The 21,159-nt window shown below is 45.9% G+C and overlaps 1 pseudogene; it reads right to left on the bottom strand.

Moving 5' to 3' along the window:
* LOC115147876 (voltage-dependent P/Q-type calcium channel subunit alpha-1A-like) overlaps positions 1–21,159 on the bottom strand; it is a 184,189-nt pseudogene that overhangs the window by 24,876 nt on the left and 138,154 nt on the right.

Below are 21,159 nucleotides of genomic sequence, written 5' to 3'. Positions count from 1 at the left end.
TGTATGGAACTGGACAGTCAGTGCAACCAATGAGATGACAGCATTCAGGAGGATCATACCAACTCATAGACGGGGTCTAAAATATCGTACACTCCATTCACCTAAGGCCCGATTGAGACTTGAGATAAGTAGACTTAACATGGACTTAAGTCAATAAAACATGGACATAAGTCAATTCCTTTTTACTTAAGTCCATGTTAAGTCAACTTATCTCATGTCTAAAAAGCGCCCCTACTGAATACCCACAGATCCTTAACCCCGCCTCATGGACTTGATCTTGGATAGAATAAGACGGGTGCCAATTCTGTTTCTTAAAACATCCAAGAAAACATCTAAGAAACTTTGGTTTTGGGGTGAACCATTACTTTAACTTCAGCCTCTAAAGGCAGATAGAAACCATTAAAAGCTGTGGATTGCAGCACTGGAGTCACAGGAGCAATGGGGTATCCCGGGGAATGGAGAAATGGTGTTAGAGAAACAGTGCACATCACATTAAGAGGAAGTGCATTTACACAGCATTCATAGACAACAGGAGTCCATACGTACATTGGCCATGTTGTATCATTATTATTCATATCAATTTCAAAACAAAACAATTGCAATTTGACAGTTTAAAACATCCCCCCCCCCTTCTCCTCACCACTACACACTTTATCCCCTCATGCTTTAAAAGGGGAGGAGTTCAAAGAAGGCCTTAAAGGGGCAATCTGCGATTGAGTTTTATTGTTTTAACTGCAGATTGCCCCTTTAAGTAAATATACAAGTGGTGGGTATGTGGGGGGTAAATGAATGGGTAGGAGGGGGGTATAGTAATGGTAGAGTAAAGGTAAAGAGATAGCGAGTCGAAGAGCCAGGCCGGGCATCATCCTACGATTGCCATCCATCATGCTAACTGGGAAACAGGCAGAAACAGCCTGGTGCCGGAGTAGAGAGAGAGAGAGAGGTAACTGGAGTTAGCATGCTACAGGGGAAACCCAGGACCAGGCAGAAACAGCCTGGTGCCGGAGTAGAGAGAGAGAGAGAGGGGTAACTGGAGTTAGCATGCTACAGGGGTAACCCAGGACCAGGCAGCGCTCATCGGGAGGGTTCCAAGGCGGAGGAGGTTGATGTGGGAGGACGAGCGAGGGCGGGTTGGGGGGGCAAAGGGGGAAATAAAGGGCTAGGGGGTTGATGGACCAAGGAGGGCAGCGATGGAGGTCCTGGAAAGGGTCCAAGGGGGCCAGGAAATGGGGTCTAGCGAAGGAGCGGGTTTGGGGTCATGAGGATGGGTCTGGAGGGAAGGGAGGCTATGGAGGTCTGGAAAGGGGAGCTATGGGGGCAGGAAGTAGAAAGGGGGTGCTGGGGTTTGAAGGACCAAGAATAGCAGCCATGGGGGTTCTGGATGGTGGGTAAAGGCAGGAGGAAGAGTAGAGGAGCTAAAGGAAGGGGAGCTGAGGGGGTTGGATGATTTGGGGTTCACTGGGGTGTGGGAGCATGGGTGTCTGGAGGCAAGAGAGGCTATGGAGAGCTGGACAGGTTTGGGAAGGGGATCTAAGGGGGAAGGAAGAGTCGGTTCTGGGGTGTTTTTTGGAGGTCTCGGGGGTGGGTCTGGGTCTAGTGGGTACCTGCTCCTCGCGTAGGGCCTGGAGCTTCTTGGCCTTGCTCTGTCTGTAATACTCCATGATCATCATGGCAGCGTAGATCTTCCCCACCGTCAGGTCAGTGGCTGCTGAGAGAGGGACAAGTTACCCTGCCTCGATTAGACCACAATGTGGATGGGACCCTGAGCCGTGAGACGAGAGAGAGGGGGATGGGAGTGGGGGACCGACCATGCTACGACACCACACACACATACAGACAGTTGCGGGCACTAAAAAGTTAGGTCGTGTTGCTGTATTGGGAAAACAATTGCTGCCAACGTGTGGACAACACTTCACTCTATGTCTCCTAACGGTGGGTTTGGTTTTTAGAAGGCAAACATTTCAGTGGCCGCAACTGTAGGGTAAATCTTAAAGTCCTTGATTCGTCTACCTCCTTTTAAAAAAATAGCATTGGGGGAAAATATCCGAGGTTCCACCCCTCAGACCTCTTCCAATATGTTTTGAGAACGAGCCAATAATGCAATGACTCAAGAATCAAGGATGAAAGGAATCAAGGATGAAAGGAATCAAGGAAACACTTTTTAGATTCACCCTACATACATAACACACGCTGACTGCATCAAATGACACCCTGTACACGGAAATACACGACCATAAGGTTGTGGTTGAAAGTAGTGCACTATACTATATACACTGCTCAAAAAAATAAAGGGAACACTTAAACAACACAATGTAACTCCAAGTCAATCACACTTCTGTGAAATCAAACTGTCCACTTAGGAAGCAACACTGATTGACAGTAAATTTCACATGCTGTTGTGCAAATGGAATAGACAACAGGTGGAAATTATAGGCAATTAGCAAGACACCCCCAATAAAGGAGTGGTTCGGCAGGTGGTGACCACAGACCACTTATCAGTTGTTATGCTTCCTGGCTGATGTTTTGGTCACTTTTGAATGCTGGCGGTGCTTTCACTCTAGTGGTAGCATAAGACGGAGTCTACAACCCACACAAGTGGCTCAGGTAGTGCAGCTCATCCAGGATGGCACATCAATGCGAGCTGTGGCAAGAAGGTTTGCTGTGTCTGTCAACGTAGTGTCCAGAGCATGCAGGCGCTACCAGGAGACAGGCCAGTACATCAGGAGACGTGGAGGAGGCCGTAGGAGGGCAACAACCCAGCAGCAGGACCGCTACCTCCGCCTTTGTGCAAGGAGGAGCAGGAGAAGCACTGCCAGAGCCCTGCAAAATGACCTCCAGCAGGCCACAAATGTACATGTGTCTGCTCAAATGGTCAGCAACAGACTCCATGAGGGTGGTATGAGGGCCCGACGTCCACAGGTGGGGGTTGTGCTTACAGCCCAACACCGTGCAGGACGTTTGGCATTTGCCAGAGAACACCAAGATTGGCAAATTCGCCACTGGCGCCCTGTGCTCTTCACAGATGAAAGCAGGTTCACACTGAGCACATGTGACAGACGTGACAGAGTCTGGAGACGCCGTGGAGAACGTTCTGCTGCCTGCAACATCCTCCAGCATGACCGGTTTGGCGGTGGGTCAGTCATGGTGTGGGGTGGCATTTCTTTGGGGGACCGCACAGCCCTCCATGTGCTCGCCAGAGGTAGCCTGACTGCCATTAGGTACCGAGATGAGATCCTCAGACCCCTTGTGAGAGCAGATGCTGGTGCGGTTGGCCCTGGGTTCCTCCTAATGCAAGACAATGCTAGACCTCATGTGGCTGGAGTGTGTCAGCAGTTCCTGCAAGAGGAAGGCATTGATGCTATGGACTGGCCCGCCCGTTCCCCAGACCTGAATCCAATCGAGCACATCTGGGACATCATGTCTCACTCCATCCACCAACGCCACGTTGCACCACAGACTGTCCAGGAGTTGGCGGATGCTTTAGTCCAGGTCTGGGAGGAGATCCCTCAGGAGACCATCCGCCACCTCATCAGGAGCATGCCCAGGCGTTGTAGGCAGGTCATACAGGCACGTGGAGGCCACACACACTACTGAGCCTCATTTTGACTTGTTTTAAGGACATTACATCAAAGTTGGATCAGCCTGTAGTGTGGTTTTCCACTTTAATTTTGAGTGTGACTCCAAATCCAGACCTCCATGGGTTGATAAATTGGATTTCCGTTGATTATTTTTGTGTGATTTTGTTGTCAGCACATTCAACTATGTAAAGAAAAAAGTATTTAATAAGATTATTTCATTCATTCAGATCTAGGATGTGTTATTTTAGTGTTCCCTTTATTTTTTTGAGCAGTATATTATCCCCTCTATAGGGAATATATGCATTAAATATGCACTATAAATAGCAGTATATATGCAATAATATACACAATGCTATGTACTATACAGGGAATATGGTTATGGTGTCATTTGAGATTTGCATACAGATACAAGTACAGGTACAACCAAATACAACACATATACAACATATTTACAACACTGTACAGTATACAACAGAGCTGATAGTCTTTTCACAATCAGTTATTTTCTGTCTTTAACTGAAATATTGTCTTTGACTTTCATTTGAACAGGCATAGTGCTTCAACGGTTTCTATAGAGGACTATACTGTCATTTCACGTTGACCATAGATCATCACTTCACGTCAATCCTACGCCTGAGGAAACAGGAGCTCCACTTCTCTCTCCAAAAACTCGAGATTGGCACGCAGAGTTTGGATGATCCAGATAACGTTAAACATGAGGATAAACATGGAGCTTTGTTTGACACTAAAATACACCTCTTCACTGTGAAATATAAATGATGATCTATTCCCAGAGAAATGGCTCGAGGTCCCCCAGCATATCAACTTAGTACAAAGTAGAATAATACTTTAGGATAACAGTAATTGTATAGTGCAATACTATGAAGTACTTTATCAACATTGCATGCTGCTCTACTTTCAGTGAAGTATAACTTTAAATTAATAAATTCAAGTTATATTTAACACCAAGGCAGCATGCTACACTACACTGTGTGTAGAACATTTGATATCTTCCTTATTATAATAATAACACTGTTACTATACTACTACTATACTTGTACTACTATAACATGACTCTCACTAAGCCCATGTTGAGGCCCATACTCCCTGGAGTGAAAAGACTTCTATAGAGGGCTAGGGTCTATAGCAGGCACCCCCTGATGCAGGAACTGACTGAGTGGGGGTAAAGAAGGGATTGTGTGAGTGTGTTTACATTTTCTAAGAACTGTAAGTAGGGAGAGGTGAGGATGTACAGAGGGAGTTATGGTTGTACGTGTTTGTGTTTGTGTGTGTGTGTGTGTGTGTGTGTGTGTGTGTGTGTGTGTGTGTGTGTGTGTGTGCAGGCGGGAGGGGTGGTGTGTATGAACATGAGTGTGTATAAGTAGGGAGACGGTCTGTGGTGGTCCTGATCAGGGGGGGCGAAGCAGTGAGTGACTACAATTAGTAGAAGCTGTCCTCTTGGTGAATTGGTGATCGTCGGACACACTTACACACACACACACACACATCGTAGTGTGTGTTTTACGTTTCGTGGTGTAACTTACACTTGTGTGGCGTGACCAGCAGGTCTAGGTTCTTCTGAGAGAGGTTGGGCCAAATGGCCATCATTTCTTTCCTTAGCTCAGCATCCATCTGATGTTTGTCAGCTCCTCCTGTGTTGCCCAACACACACGTCAAGACACACACACACACACACACACACACACACACACACACACGTGGGCATACGCACACGCAGGTATGCAGGAAAGCACACACACACAAGTGCAAACACGCGCACGTACGAAAGTACATACGCAAGCGCAAACACACGTACGCACACGCAGGCAGCAGAGCAAGCCCACACACCCGCGCACACACACACGCGCACACACAAATATGCATGCAAAAAAACAAGTTATCCAGCCACACATGTACACATTCACACAAACAAACAAAGATTTGGATTAATCCACAACTTCCTGAGCATTTATAAATGTTTGGTATATCACCACTATCTGGGAGGACAGGACTGATACCATACCTATGGTAGGAAGAAAAGAAAGGGAGAAAGAAAGAGAGAGAAAGAAAGAATGAAAGAAAGAGATAGAACGAAAGAATGAAAGAAAGAGACAGAAAAAGAGAAACAGAGAGGAAGAAAGAAAGCAAGAAAGCAAGAAAGAAAGAAAGAAGGTAGGAAAAAGGTAGGAAGGTAGGAAAAAGGTAGGAAACAACAGATCAGAATGGCATTGGCAAAAATAGTAAAAAAGGACAGCTGAAAAAGTTTAGTAGATAAAGAGAGACAGAAAAGGAGGAGGGGAGAAGGTCGTACCCTTGGCAATCTTGATATCGAGCGCTGTCCGAATCAGAGCCATGAGGGTGGAGTTGAAATGCACTGAGTTGTCCTCGGCAACCGGCAAGTCCATGCGCAGCAGCCTCTGTGGAGAGCCAATCAGGTGGAGAGGTTGAGGAAAGAGAGTGTGTCCGTGGTAGGGGGTGGGGTCTGAACCTCCAGGTAAGGGGAAAAGGGAGGGGCCAAGATTGAGGGAGCTCGATAGGGCAACAGCCAAAAAAGGTTTCAGTCTCGGTAATCTTATCTACTTTCTTTATTTAACCAGGTATATGTTCGACTCTGTCTGATTCTGAAGACACAGAAATTTGGTGCAATTCAGTTTCACCTCACAGTTCACAGAGGGAATTGAAATCCAATTCATGAATTGAAAGAAATCCTCATAGAAAAAAAAAGTCAATTTCAATTCATCTCCCGAAGTGACTGAATCTAAATGGAATTTAACCCAACCCCACTTGCAGTATCTTGATTGTCAGAGGTCCCTTGTAGGCCTATGTTGTGTCTGTGTGTGCTAAAGGACTTTGTCATATGTAGTAACCACAGTATGATTTCCAAACTGTAAAACTGCCTTTTCCAAAGGAAACAGTGGAAAAGTACTTCCTGATTGTCTCCTGATTGGCAAGTGATACTCAAACAACTACACATTTATCCAATGGTCCGTCTGCTACAGAATAAGCGACTGCGAGAGCCAAGAGCCACACGGCACCACAATGGCCGACGACCAACTGACCCAACCTATGCCCATGTTCCCTAATAATGTGTGAATGCAACGGTACGCATTCACGCATCTTATTACACACAAATGTACACACATGTACACATACAACCCCCTTTACCCTCCCACTAACACACAGTATATTAACAGAATATACTGGAATAGACTGCAAGACATAGCAAACAGTAGTATCACTGGCGTAGTTGTATTACTCTTCATCAGGAGACTAGTGTGTTTTATCAAGGCATCTGCTATAGAGCTCCCCCTACCTGTATGGAGGTTCGCTACATGTTTTGGATTGATTTATTTCTAAACAGGTAAAACCAATGGATGAACTGCTAGATAAAAAAAACAGGGTGGTTGTTTTTTCACATCTATTAGTCGGTCATCGATTGGTTTGACCTCTGAACATGAGCGTTGGGTACTCACGTAGGACGGGCAAGCACGTGTGACACGATGTTAGTGTGTGTGTGTGTGTGTGTGTGTCATACCCGAAAGCGTGTGTGGCAACAGTCGTCACAGCCAACATCCACAGCCTCCAGGTGTCCATAGCAACAAGCCATGCAACAGAGAATGCAACGGACACATGCTTTCCCCAACACCCCCAGATCCCCGACATTCAACATACCTCCACAAGCAGCATGCCCCTACCCCGCCCCCCTCCCCAGGACAAGCAGCCGTGCAGCCGCGCACAGAGAGCATCATCTATTAGCTTTGATGGATTCATGGGATATCTACTTATTGATCCCTTTGATTTGTTGTATTTTCTCTCTATGGTTTCCTACAGAGCTATGCAGGCTATTCCAAGAGTCCTTAGTGTTAGTCTTTTAGACGTGATGCAAAGGTCCGGATTGGCAGATCAGATCTCTCTCGATGCTAAACGGTTGCGTTATCTAAAAGGGGTCAGTTAAAGATGTTTAGTAATAACATTCCCTGAAAGAAGAAAAGAATAAAAAGAAGAATGATTTGTTTTTGACCAACCAGACGGTGGACTACTGTATATAGGGGAGAAGTAGCAGTAGAAGTTAGTGGCGTTAGAACCAGAAGGTTTCTATAATGAGATGGAGCTACAGATAAAAAAGGAAGTCGGGACAGGAAGAGGGAGCGGAGTTGTGACGACATTGAAAAAGGAAAAACAAGAAATCAAGACGATACGTGATTCAAGGGGAGAAAGAAAGAGAGAAAGAGAGAGAGAGAGAGAGAGAGAAAGAGAGAGAGAGTATAACAAGACAAGAGAATAAGACGAGGACTGAAACCATATCAATCTATCACCAAAAATGGCCAACCAATGGCCATATCCCAAACAAAGCAGGCCTTCCTGGAAAGTTCACTACCATAACAAAGGTTAGAAAGGTCAAGCGTAAGAATGAGGTCAAATACTACTCTTGGATTATGACCAGTCCCAGGTGGGAGAAAGTGGTGTAGGGGTTAGGGTCTTTAACGTAAAGTTTTCCTCAGGATTAGTGTACTAAAACAACGACAAGCTAGCATATAACCCACATAAGCCATCACAGCATCTATCATCGTTGTTATCCATGAACACTAGGGATTTCCATGAGTGACATACTGTATGCAATAGGGATTTGCTGGGCTGCGTCCCAAATGGCACCCTGTCCCAAATAGCACCCTATTCCCATTGTAGTGCACTACTTTTGACTAGGGCCCATAGCGCTCTAGTTGAAAGTAGTGCACTGTATATGGAATAGGGTTCCATTTGGGACACAACCCTGGACAGAGTGGAGAGAAGGAGCAGGGAGAAGAGAGGACAGAAAGGACAGAGGCAGACAGTAGGACAGAGGGACAGAGACAGACGGTAACACAGAGACAAACAGTAGGATAGTGACAGAGTCATAGGAACAGAGACAGACAGTTGGACATAGGGACAGATACAGACTGTAGGATAGAGGGAGACAGTAGGATAGAGGGAGACAGTAGGATAGAGGGACAGAGACAGACAGTAGGATAGAGGGACAGAGACAGACAGTAGGATAGAGGGAGACAGTAGGATAGAGGGACAGAGACAGACAGTAGGATGGCGGGACAGAGACAGACAGTAGGATAGAGGGAGACAGTAGGATAGAGGGACAGAGACAGACAGTAGGATAGAGGGAGACAGTAGGATAGAGGGAGACAGTAGGATAGAGGGACAGAGACAGACAGTAGGATAGAGGGAGACAGTAGGATAGAGGGACAGAGACAGACAGTAGGATAGAGACAGACAGTAGGATAGAGGGACAGAGACAGACAGTAGGATAGAGGGAGACAGTAGGATAGAGGGACAGAGACAGACAGAGGGACAGAGGGACAGAGGGAGAGAGTGTATGTAAGGGAGTGAGACATTGGATAATGTTGGCGTAGTTGAAGCTGACAGACAAGTGGACGGAATGCAAATTATGGAAAGAGGAAAGAGAGAGAGAAAGAGAGCGAGAGAGAGAGAAGTGATACAGAGAGAGAGAGGGGGGAGTGATACAGAGAGAGGGGGGAGTGATAGAGAGAGAGAGAGAGAGAGAGAGAGAGAGAGGGAGGGGGAGGGGGAGGGAGGGAGGGAGTGATACAGAGAGAGAGGGGGGGAGTGATACAGAGAGAGAAAGAGAGAGGGGGGAGTGATACAGAGAGAGAGAGAGAGAGAGAGTGGGGAGTGATACAGAGAGAGAGGGGAGGGATACAGAGAGGGGGGAGTGATACAGAGAGAGAGAGAGGGAGGGAGTGATACAGAGAGAGAGTAAGAGAGGGGGGAGGGAGTGATACAGTGAGAGAAAGAGAGAGAGAGGGGGGGGAGTGATACAGAGAGAGAGAGAGAAAGAGAGAGAGAGTGGGGAGTGATACAGAGAGCGAGTGAGAGAGGGGGAGGGAGTGATACAGAGAGAGAGGGGGAGGGAGTGATACAGAGAGAGAAAGAGAGAGAGAGAGGGGGAGGGAGTGATACAGTGAGAGAAAGAGAGAGAGAGGGGGGGAGTGATACAGAGACAGAGAGAGAGAGAGAGAGGGGGAGGGAGTGATACAGAGAGAGAGAGGGGGAGGGAGTGATACAGAGAGAGAAAGAGAGAGAGAGAGGGGGAGGGAGTGATACAGAGAGAGAGAGAGAGAGAGAGAGGGGGAGGGAGTGATACAGAGAGAGAGAGAGAGAGAGAGAGAGACGGAGGGGAAAGATATGAACAGTTCAGAACTACATAGACAGTAAAACAGGATGGGTGGAAAAAGCTCAGGTCTTCTCAAAGGAAAGAAAGGGAAAAGATCGGGAGAAAAGACACAATAAGGAGAGACTGATAAAGACATGACTGTCTATCTATTTGTCAATTGTAATGGGAGTGAAGACAATACTGTAGATTCACTGTCATTAAAATCAACAAATAACAACTTCCTGTCAAATAATGTGGCCACAAATGTCTCTGTGTCATCATCCCCTCCCAGCTAAGGGCTGAAGATTGAAGTATGGTATACAGTATATGTGTGTGTAGTCAGGAAATGAAGACCTGTCTGAATTACTGTGTGTGAGAGTGTGTGTAGCTATGGTGCCATCCACAGGAATGAGAGACTCAGAGGACTCAAGACACACACCCTTCCCTGTCCTTCTGTACCCGCATCCCTTTGTCTGTTCATTTGTGTGTGTGTGTGTGAGTGAGAGCGCCCTGAGTAATATTCAGCACAATACATGCCAGTGTGCCTACCGGCTCTCCAATGGAAGAAAAACTGCAGATAGATACCCATTAATATGTTAGTAAATGTAAAACCACTCATACTGCGAGGGCTTATTTAAAATCATTTCAGTTTTTAACAAAAAAACATGCCTTTTGATGGCAAAACCAAGTAAATTGGTAATATCACCGATCCAATAGAGTATGGCTGACCTGAGATCATGGATACTTGACTTCCAGAAGGCTGTGGTGCACGGTTTTTACATTGGTTCTACTTGGAAGACCACGTTACCAAATGTGGGCAAAACCAGAGAAATCTGTGTATGTGAGTGTGTATAGGTCCATGCAGGGTGCAGAAGGGCAGACAAGGCTTCCTCCGTTCCCTTGCTCCTGTGGCTTAGTGTATCTGGAGGGTCGCAGGGACTGACTATCATTTCCCTATCATTCCACTTCACGACCATCCCTCCCTCCCCCCATCCCTCCCTCCCTCCCTCCATCCCTCCCTCCCTCCATCCATCCATCCCTCCCTCCATCCATCCCTCCCTCCGTTCATCCTCCCATCCCCAGTTCCGACCGATAATAAAAAACAGTGCTCACCATCACACCACCACTAACAGACAATAATGACAGCGCTGAGTTTTAGGAGTTTGGAGGGGCGATGGAGGGAGGGGGAAGGAGGGAAAGGGAGGGAGGGAGGGGGGGAGTCTACCTTGTAGGCGACCCGGGCAGGGCACCTCTTCCCCAGGCCTAACGGTGGACACATGTACCTGAGCATCTGATACATGTCATTGTAAGTGATTCGGCCGCTGTAGTAGTGGTAGTATGCCCACCCGGACACACACACACACACACCAACAACGACAAACGTGGACGGACAACCAAGAAATGAAAAACCAATGAGGGGGTGGGGGGTGGGAGGGTAGGGAGTTTGGGTTGACACACGAACGAGAGGTGCATGGGGGTGGAGGAGAGAGGGGGGGGGAGACGAGAGGAGAAAGGAACAACAACAAAAGAAAGGGGGAAACAAATACACAGAGGTTATTGTTTGGTCGGAAGAGTGGAGGAGAGAGGGGAGAGAGAGAGGGGAGAGAGAGGGGAGGTTAAGAACGATAGAGACTCAGCTCTGGTTGGCTATCTCGGGGGAGAAGAGGGGGAGAGAGGGGGTGGGGGAGGTTTTAGTATAAGTAGCTGTAATAACACAGCGTTCTATGCAGGGAGGTTAAAGGGGTGTTTGTGTCTCCTCTCGTATAGAACGTGCAGTGGGGCTTCTAGCAGGCAAGGAAAAGCACCGCTGCTGGGGTGGTGATGTCACAAATGGTCATGTCAATGCACTTCCTTTTACCCCCCCCAACCAGGGTTGTACAGTTCTGGGACCTTTCCCGAAATTCACAGGTTTTCCAGAAATTCTGTTTGGAAGATTCCTGGAATCAGCAGAGAACCAAGATTGCTGCAAAACCTGAGCATTTTGGGAAAGGTCCCGGAATTTTGCAACCCTTCCCCCAAACCCCTCCCAAACCCACCCCCTCCCCATCCCACCATCCGGACCCAACCCCCCCATTCTAGAACAATGCACGATGCTAGAACCCTGTTGTACCATGGTCTGGCCCTGGTCATGGTTAGACAGACAGCAAGCACAAACCAAGAAAACACAATGGTTGGAATTTCTTGTGTCTTGTTTCGTTGATACAGTATTGACTCCGGGGTTGGGGTCAATTCTATTTCAATTCAGTCAATTTAGGAAGTCATTTTTCACACTGAAATGCATGGAACTGGAATTGGAATTTCAGTTTACTTCCTGAACAGAGTGAATTGAAATGCAATTGACCCCAACAACCTGGATTCACTCATTGAAAAATGTGCAGGTAGTGAATCGTTTGTAGCAGTGAATCGTTTGTAGTAGTGAATCGTTTGTTCGTTTAGTGAGTACAGTACAGATAGCAAGTGCAGTGCACGCCTACAACATCATGCTTCAGACAGTTGCTACTAAACAGGTGTGGTGTGTTCTGCATTGTCCCAAACATTCTCCTCTATCATAATCAAGAATGCATACCAATATTAATAAGAAAACCAAAGCAAGATGGTGACCGTGGATGACTACAAACCAAACCAAACCAAAATCTAATAAGAAATGACCATGAAGAAGTGATAAAGGAAAATCAGAAAAAGAGAGAGATAGAGCGTAACATTCATTCCCAAGTCTCTGAGTGAGAGACAGAACGAGCAGGTTGCGTAAACGTTGTGTTATAGTTGGGTCCAAACCTTGCAGGCCACCCTATGAGGGCATTTCTTGCCCAAGCCCAGAGGAGGGGAGATTACTCTCAATAAACTGTACATATCCTTATAATGTATGCGCCCGCTGCAAGAAGAATACAGGGAGGTTAGAGGAGGAAGGGATACACAGAGAGAGAGAGAGAGAGAGAGAGGGAGGGAGGGAGGGAGAGGGAGGATAGACAGAGTGAGAGAGCACAGAGGAGAACAAGAGTATAATATCAGTCTAACAAGCATGCACACACACACACACGCACACGCACGCACACACACACACACACACGCACACGCACACACACACACACACACACACACACACACACGCACACACACACAAACGTTTTTCCACCTTTCTGATATATATTTTTCTACATATAATTCCACATATAATCTACTTCTACATATTTTTCTACATTTAATTTCATTAATAATTCAACATGTATTTTTCTACATATAATTCCATAATCTACATACATAATTCAAACTATATTTTTCTATTTATATTTTTCTACATATAAATCCACATGTAATCTACATACATTTTTCTAAAAAATTTACTCAAAGACATCTTTCTTCTCTGTACATATTTTCTCCAACTACATTATAGTAAAAGCTGTGTGGCTATCTGTACATTTTCAGAGATACATTGAAGAAAAAGAGAGAAAACTGCTTTCTAATGGGCAATGCATTTCTCAGTATCAAAATACAGGGTGTGTATTTTTCTTGTGTTGCCATAAACCGCCAATGGTTGCCTATACAGTGAGGGAAAAAAGTACTTTTTTCCTTCACTGTAGAAACGTTAACCATGCAGCAATGAGTGATATAAAGAACCACAATGCAGACAATCTCTCTTCCTCTCTCTCTCTGCCCTTATCTTCTTTTACCATCTCTCTCTCCCCCTCTCTCTAGCTCTGTTAACCGTTACATTTGGTGGAACCGCACTTGGAGAGAGAGGCACACACACACACACACACACCCACACACACACACACACACACACACACACACACACACACACACACACACACACACATTGAGGGAGTGTTACGGCTGGGTAGTCACTGAGTTCACAGTACATAGATTTAAGGGCCTCCACAATATCAACACTTTGGAAACAGAAAGAGAGAGAACGACAAAGGAGAGCAAGAAAGACGAGAGACAGAACGGCTGGTTAGTTGGTCAGGTACAGAAGCACCTGTTCCCTGTTAACTCCATCATCATCATCAGTATCACTAAACTCCCACGTCCGTATGGTCAGTTTATTAAATAGAGTTAGATAGAGGACTCATATTTGTATCTGTGCCATTATGGTGTCTGTGACAGCAATGTCAAAATGGGTTAAATCCATCTACAGTCCTCTATCTAACGCTATGGTTTATTATCAGTTGAAATCGTCTCCTCTGTCACGTGACTGGTCACATGACTGGGGTCAGGTTTGCGGTTTTCAGTTAAGGGTTTAAGGTTAGAATGAGAAGCTATGACAAAAGTGTATTAGGAGAGAAAGGCATGGGTTAGAGTTACTATACAGTCAACAATGTTAATCATGTGTATGATGCTGTGTCCGTATATGAGTTTGACGTAGGTGGATATCTGTATGTGCCTATTTGTACGTACATTAGTCAAGTGTAAATGAACAAAGCATTTTGTCCGTATGATTAAACATGAATAGTCTGTACACATGTACATCGGTGATAGTGTCTACAGCAGTGCGTATATGTGTGTGTGTGTATCTGTGTGTGTGCGTTTATGTGTGTGTGTGTGTGTGTTTATGTGTGTTTATATGCGTGTGTGTGTATCTGTGTGTGTGCGTTTATGTGTGTGTGTGTGTGTATCTGTGTGCGTTTATGTGTGTGTGTGTGTGTGTGTGTATCTGTGTGCGTTTATGTGTGTCTCACCAGGCAGCGGGGTCGTACTCGGCCCATATCCTGACGTACTCGTCCAGGTGATGAGGACCCAGTATAGATGAGTCTCTGGTCAGGTACTCAAAGTTATCCATGATGACAGCCACAAATAGATTCAGCATCTACGCACACACACACACACACACACACACACACACACACACACACACACACACACACACACACACACACACACACACACACACACACACACACACACAGTCAAAAACAGATTCAGCATCTACACAGCAACAATTATTAGATACCAAAAAATACAACTACAAATGTTATGCAATACGGTAGCATTACAAAGTCTGTGACCTGTTCATTGAGTTGCAAAAATCCATTCAATCAGACCCAGTTATTACAGGCTGAAACAGATTGGATTGAAAATGAAAGAAGCATTTTCAAATCAACTTCCATTGTCCTCCAAGAGTGTCTGAATATCCTCTTCTAGAACTACTGAAGCCTCGTTTCCATTGGCACTTTAAAGTCAACCAGGGTTGGGCTGGCCTTGGTGGGTTAGCTGCCTCCAGAAATGAGAAATGATGTCATGTTGCTAGGTAGCCAATGTGCCTGCAGTCTGCAGCTAGCTTTTCTAATGCTGCTAGCTAGAAGTTGTAGAAAGTCCTCTGGCTACAACTAGATAGATAACTAACTAGCTACCTAACAATTCAACAATTAAATTCAACATACTCTTGCCAGTGCCAGCCAGACTCAGAGCCATGTATGCAGCTTGCTAGCTAGCTAGCTAACCATTTAGCTAGTTAGCTTAATTCCTACCTTGCTTGCAATGGCATTGGCTATTAGCTAACCAAGCAAACCAGACGACAGGTTTAATAGGATGCAGCTAGCTAGCTTTCAATACGATTTGGGAGTAAGGGTCTAGGGGTTAGAGTCTAGGGGTTAGAGTCTAGGGTCTAGGGGTTAGGGTCTAGGGGTTAGAGTCTAGGGTCTAGGGGTTAGGGTCTAGGGGTTAGGGTCTAGGGTCTAGGGGTTAGGGTCTAGGGTCTATGGGTTAGAGTCTAGGAGTAAGGAGTTAGGATCTAAGAGTTAGGGTCTAGGCGTTAGGGTCTAGGAGTTAGGGTCTAGGAGTTAGGGTCTAGGAGTTAGGGTCTAGGAGTTATGGTCTAGGAGTGAGGGTCTAGGAGTTAGGGTCTAGGAGTTAGGGTCTAGGGGCTAGGGTTTGATTAGTCCTCTTACCAGGAAAGAACAGAGGAAGATGAAATACTGTATGTGAAGGTCCTAGTGGGAGGGGGTAGGGTAGGGGCTAGGGCAGGGTTTCCCAAACTGGGTCCTGGGGCCCTCCCTGGGTGCATGTTGTGGTTTCCCCCTAGCTCTACACTGCTGATTCAGATAACCATCATCAAGCTTTGATTATTTCAGTCAGCTGTGCAGTGCTAGGGCAAAAAAACTAAACCCGAATTTGAGAAATGCTGGGCTAGGGGATAGGGGTTAGGGGATAGGGTTCGATTAGTCCTCTTACCAGGAAAGAACAGAAGAAGATGAAGGAGACGAAGTATGTGTATGCGAAGGTGCTGCCACACTCTGGTTCTGTGTTCCCTGAGTCTGGGTCACACGTCTTACCCCCCAGACACGACAGCATGATGTCATGCCACGCCTCACCTGTCGCACTCCTGGTACAGGACCCACACACACGAACAGACACATACACACGTACAGAGGCACACACACACACACACACACACACACACACACACACACACACACACACACACACACACACACACACACACACACACACACACACACACACAGACATGAACGGACGCCCACACACACACGAACGGACGCACGCACACACACGAACGGACGCACGCACACACACGAACGGACGCATGCACACACACGAACGGACGCATGCACACACACACGAACGGACGCATGCACACACACACACACATACGGATGCACACACACACACGAACGGACGCATGCACACACACACACACATACGGATGCACACACACACACGAACGGACGCACGCACACACACGAACGGACGCATGCACACACACACGAACGGACGCATGCACACACACACGAACGGACGCATGCACACACACACACACATACGGATGCACACACACACACATACGGATGCACACACACACACATGAACGGACGCATGAACACACACACACATACGGATGCATGCATACACACACACACACACACACACACACACACACGCACACACGGATGCATGCACACACACACACACACACACACGCACACACGCACACACACAACACACGGATGCATACACATGGACAAAAACAAACAAAAACGTGTGTCAGTGTGGGAGAGAAGATAGAGGGTGAGAATAATAGAAAACAGAGAGAGAGAGAGGGTGAGGGAAAAAGAGAGAAAGAGAGAGAGGGTGAGGGAAAAAGAGAGAGAAAGAGAGAGAGGGTGAGGGAAAAAGAGAGAGAGAGAGAGAGGGTGAGGGAAAAAGAGAGAGAGAGAGGGTGAGGGAAAAAGAGAGAGAGAGAGAGAGAGGGTGAGGGAAAAAGAGAGAGAGAGAGGGTGAGGGAAAAAGAGAGAGAGAGAGAGAGGGTGAGGGAAAGAGAGAGAGCATGGATATTGAGAAAACGAGAGAAGGAGCATATGAAAGCAGAGAGAAAGAAAGAGAGGATAACCCACCTAAACAGTAACATGAGTGCCATGATGAAAGTCCTGAAGTTGTTGTGTTCATTGATGGCACTGCCTTCCTCCTCGCCCAGTGCCAGATTACCAAACAACTATACACACACAGAGGTAAAGGAAGTGATCATTTAGGGCTGAATTCTGACTACTGACATCCATCATTGGCTATTGACATCAATGGCATCAACAGAAATCATTTTCTGAATAAATGCTTTATTACAGAGGCTATGTCAGCAGTACTCACCTGCATCCCAATGATGGCGTAGATAAAGAACAGCATGCCAATGAGGAGGCACACATAGGGCAGCGCCTACCGGTGGACACACAGGGAAGTACATTTTCAGTGTTAAGACCACAAACAGCTTAACTGCCCATATCAGCCTGGACATAGGAAAGCAAAAGCTGTGTGTGTTTGTTCATGTGTGTGTGTGTGTGTGTGTGTGTGTGTGTGTGTGTGTGTGTGTGTGTGTGTGTGTGTGTGTGTGTGTGTGTGTGTGTGTGTGTGTGTGTGTGTGTGTGTGTGTGTACCTTAAATGACTGGACGAAAGTCCAGAGCAGGATGCGTATAGTCTCTCCTTGTCTCAGTAGCTTGACAAGACGAGCCGCTCGAAACAGTCGAAGGAAACTCAGGTTGATGAAGTTATTCTACAGCAGCGATGTGTGGGTGTGTGTGTGGGTGTGTGTGTGTGTAGGTGGGTGGGTGTGTGATCAGAAGAAGAGAGAGAGGGAAAGAGACAATTAGTTTCACTGAACTATTATCGCCCCTCTATCAAAAAGCCAATATCAAACCAAAACAAAGAGAGAGGAGGTTAAATAGGAGAGAGAGGGGAGGTTAAATAGGAGAGAGAGAGGAGGTTAAATAGGAGAGAGAGAGGGGAGGTTAAATAGGAGAGAGTGAGGAGGTTAAATAGGAGAGAGAGGAGGTTAAATAGGAGAGAGAGGAGGTTAAAAAGGAGAGAGAGGAGGTTAAAAAGGAGAGAGAGAGGAGGTTAAAAAGGAGAGAGAGAGGAGGTTAAAAAGGAGAGAGGAGGTTAAATAGGAGAGAGAGAGGAGGTTAAAAAGGAGAGAGAGAGGAGGTTAAAAAGGAGAGAGAGAGAGAGAGAGAGAGGAGGTTAAATAGGAGAGAGAGGAGGTTAAATAAGAGAAAGGAGGTTAAAAAGGAGAGAGAGGAGGTTAAATAGGAGAGAGAGAGGAGGTTAAAAAGGAGAGAGAGAGGAGGTTAAAAAGGAGAGAGAGAGGAGGTTAAATAGGAGAGAGAGAGAGAGAGGAGGTTAAAAAGGAGAGAGAGAGGAGGTTAAAAAGGAGAGAGAGAGGAGGTTAAATAGGAGAGAGAGGAGGTTAAATAAGAGAGCGGAGGTTAAAAAGGAGAGAGAGGAGGTTAAATAGGAGAGAGAGAGGAGGTTAAATAGGAGAGAGAGAGGAGGTTAAAAAGGAGAGAGAGAGGGGAGGTTAAATAGGAGAGAGAGAGGAGGTCAAAAATTTAAATTATTCAAATGATACCAAAATCCAAACATAACACAACAGACCTGACTAGAAGCCAAAGAAACACACAACGCAAAACAAAAAGTATGGAACGAAAAGAGTGTAAAAAAAGAGATAGAACGAAGAGAGAGAGAAAACAAAAGGAGAAAATCATAATTGAAAATAAATGGAAAACGTCATCATCCAATCCGGTAAGAGTAGAAGATTGTATATTTATTTTGTATAAAAACCAAATGCACTGATCTTAGGGGGTCAAGCAGGCCACAAGGTATGGAGGTATTGGCATCCAGCAGACAGGACGCACACACACACACACACACTGCACTCGTCAACCGCACACACACACAGGAAGCTGTCACGGCTCGCCACTAAGTGATTGGCTGAGATTGGTCATGAGGTGTTCACCATTCTGAACATATATATATATATATATATACACTGAAGGGAGGCTCACATTTAGAGGGCCGGTTTCCAGGACGGAGATTAGTCCTGGTCCTGGATTAAATACAATTCTCAATGGACAATCTCCATGGAAAGTGCATTTCATTCCAGGACTAGGTCTAATCTGTGTCTGGGAAACCCATCCAGAATCTTAGATTGTTATTTAAAATATTTATGTCTTTCTCTCTAATCTATCAGCACAGCTGGAACCACAGTAATAATAATAATACTAATACTCCTTTCAAGATACAACCTACTGTCTACCCTAGCCTCAGAATGTCTTGTGCCACGAGGTACAGTACTGTTGTGTGGCACAGGTTGGCGTGCAGAGCAGTAGTGGGAGGAAGACGAGGAGGAAGACAAGAAAGAGGAAGCTAGCATGCAGACAGATCCAGCTTCAATGCAGGCAATGGCATGGCAACACTACTGCAACTACCTTCTGTTTAGCAGGAGGCTGAAGAGTAGAGCGCCAGTGTAAGATGCTACAGCTGCATGCAGTGTTAGAGTATCCCTCTATCTGGTCAAGCAGAACAGAAGCCTTGGCTAGCATTCACACGTCCTTCTGGCAGCACTACGGTAAATGTGTGTGTGTGTGTGTGTGTGAGTGCCAAATCTATGCAGAACATAACAGTAACTAATTCATGTGCATTTGTGTCCGTGATTGTGTGTGTGTGTCTATGTGTGATTCTATTTGTATGTGTGTGTCTACACAGTGTTCTAAAAAGGTTCCTTCCTTCAGCAGAAGAACACTTTTAGGTTCTAGATAGCACCTTTTTTCCCTCAGAGTGTAGGTGTGATTCTATTCGTATGTGTGTGTATGTAACCTTTATCCATGAACTAACCAATAGTGTGCCAGAAGGACCGGATCGTTCAACAGTTGCTGAGAGGAAGCCCGCTGGAGTCATCAGGCACACACACGACTCAACAGCCAATCGGAAGTGCATGCACTTGGGTCAGAGGCCAGGGGTTAAAAGCAGCTAAGCCCAGAAGGTTGGGGGTGGAGGGTCAGGGAAGTCAGGAGGAGGGCGGGGCCACACATTGGCCAATGGGGATGCGAGTAGGTCTGAGAGATAAATTACAAACCAACCTCCTACATGTGGCAGGTAGATGTAGAAGGATGGAGGGAGGAGGATGGATACAGTGAGTGTCAGCGAGAAGAGTCGGTGGTGGTTTGGTGATGATTTGGTGTTTTTTTGGGGGGCATGGCAACAGCACACCATCACACAACAGCACACCACACAGTCGGCGTCATGGATTGCATGGGACAACATGGGAGGGGATTCATAGTGCATTTTGATTGGATGGATTTATCATAAGTAGGAAGTAGTAGTGGGGGCGTAGGACGCCAACAAAGCAGAGAGGTTGTTTAAAGAAAGCATGTAAAAAGATAGAACAGGAAAAGGAATCATTATGAAGGTAGTTACAACATAGTTACAACATAGGTATAACATAGTTACAACCATAGAAATATAGTCTTTAGAAAGATTATATTTCTATAGTTACAACAAGGCCACAGAACTTTGGAAGCACATTCATGCTCAAAAACACATTTTGTATTTGTTGTTTTTTGGCATGAATCTGCTTCCATACAAAACATCAGTCAACAACAACACAATTTGAGTGGTTTTGTTTCAGGCTATCCTCGTGGTCACATTAGGTAAAGATCTACAGATGGAATCCGCAGGAGGGGGAAACAGCGCCACTGTCTGCCCCACGGCCGTTGTGATTGATTTTGTTTTGTTTGACGAAGCAAGGTGGAGAGCACTGGGGAAGCGACACGCATCGAGCTCAAACAATCTGCAGTACATAACGCTGCAGTTCTGTCGCACAACAAACAAAACGTGTCGGTTGTTGGCAGTCATTTATTTGTTGTTGTATTATCGCAAACGGACGTGGCAGTTCCACCAATTAAGACGTCCAGCTGTAAAGCATTGAGCTCAGTGTATTGAGATACTGTAGGCCGGCTGTAGAATGCGACTGCGGGGATAGTCTGAAACAAAGCGTACATAACATTTCAACTGCATCATGAATTCTTACCACTGCCATCCTACTACACACAGCGAAACATCTATCATATACAACACAGGATGAAGCACAATTACAAACACAAATATGTGGGAATAGACACAGACAAGCAAGA

This window comes from Salmo trutta, chromosome 14 (genome assembly GCF_901001165.1).
Source record: "Salmo trutta chromosome 14, fSalTru1.1, whole genome shotgun sequence".
NCBI lineage: Eukaryota > Metazoa > Chordata > Actinopteri > Salmoniformes > Salmonidae > Salmo > Salmo trutta.
The sequence above is the reverse complement of the archived record's forward strand: the minus strand, read 5'-3'. Positions and strand labels throughout refer to the sequence as shown.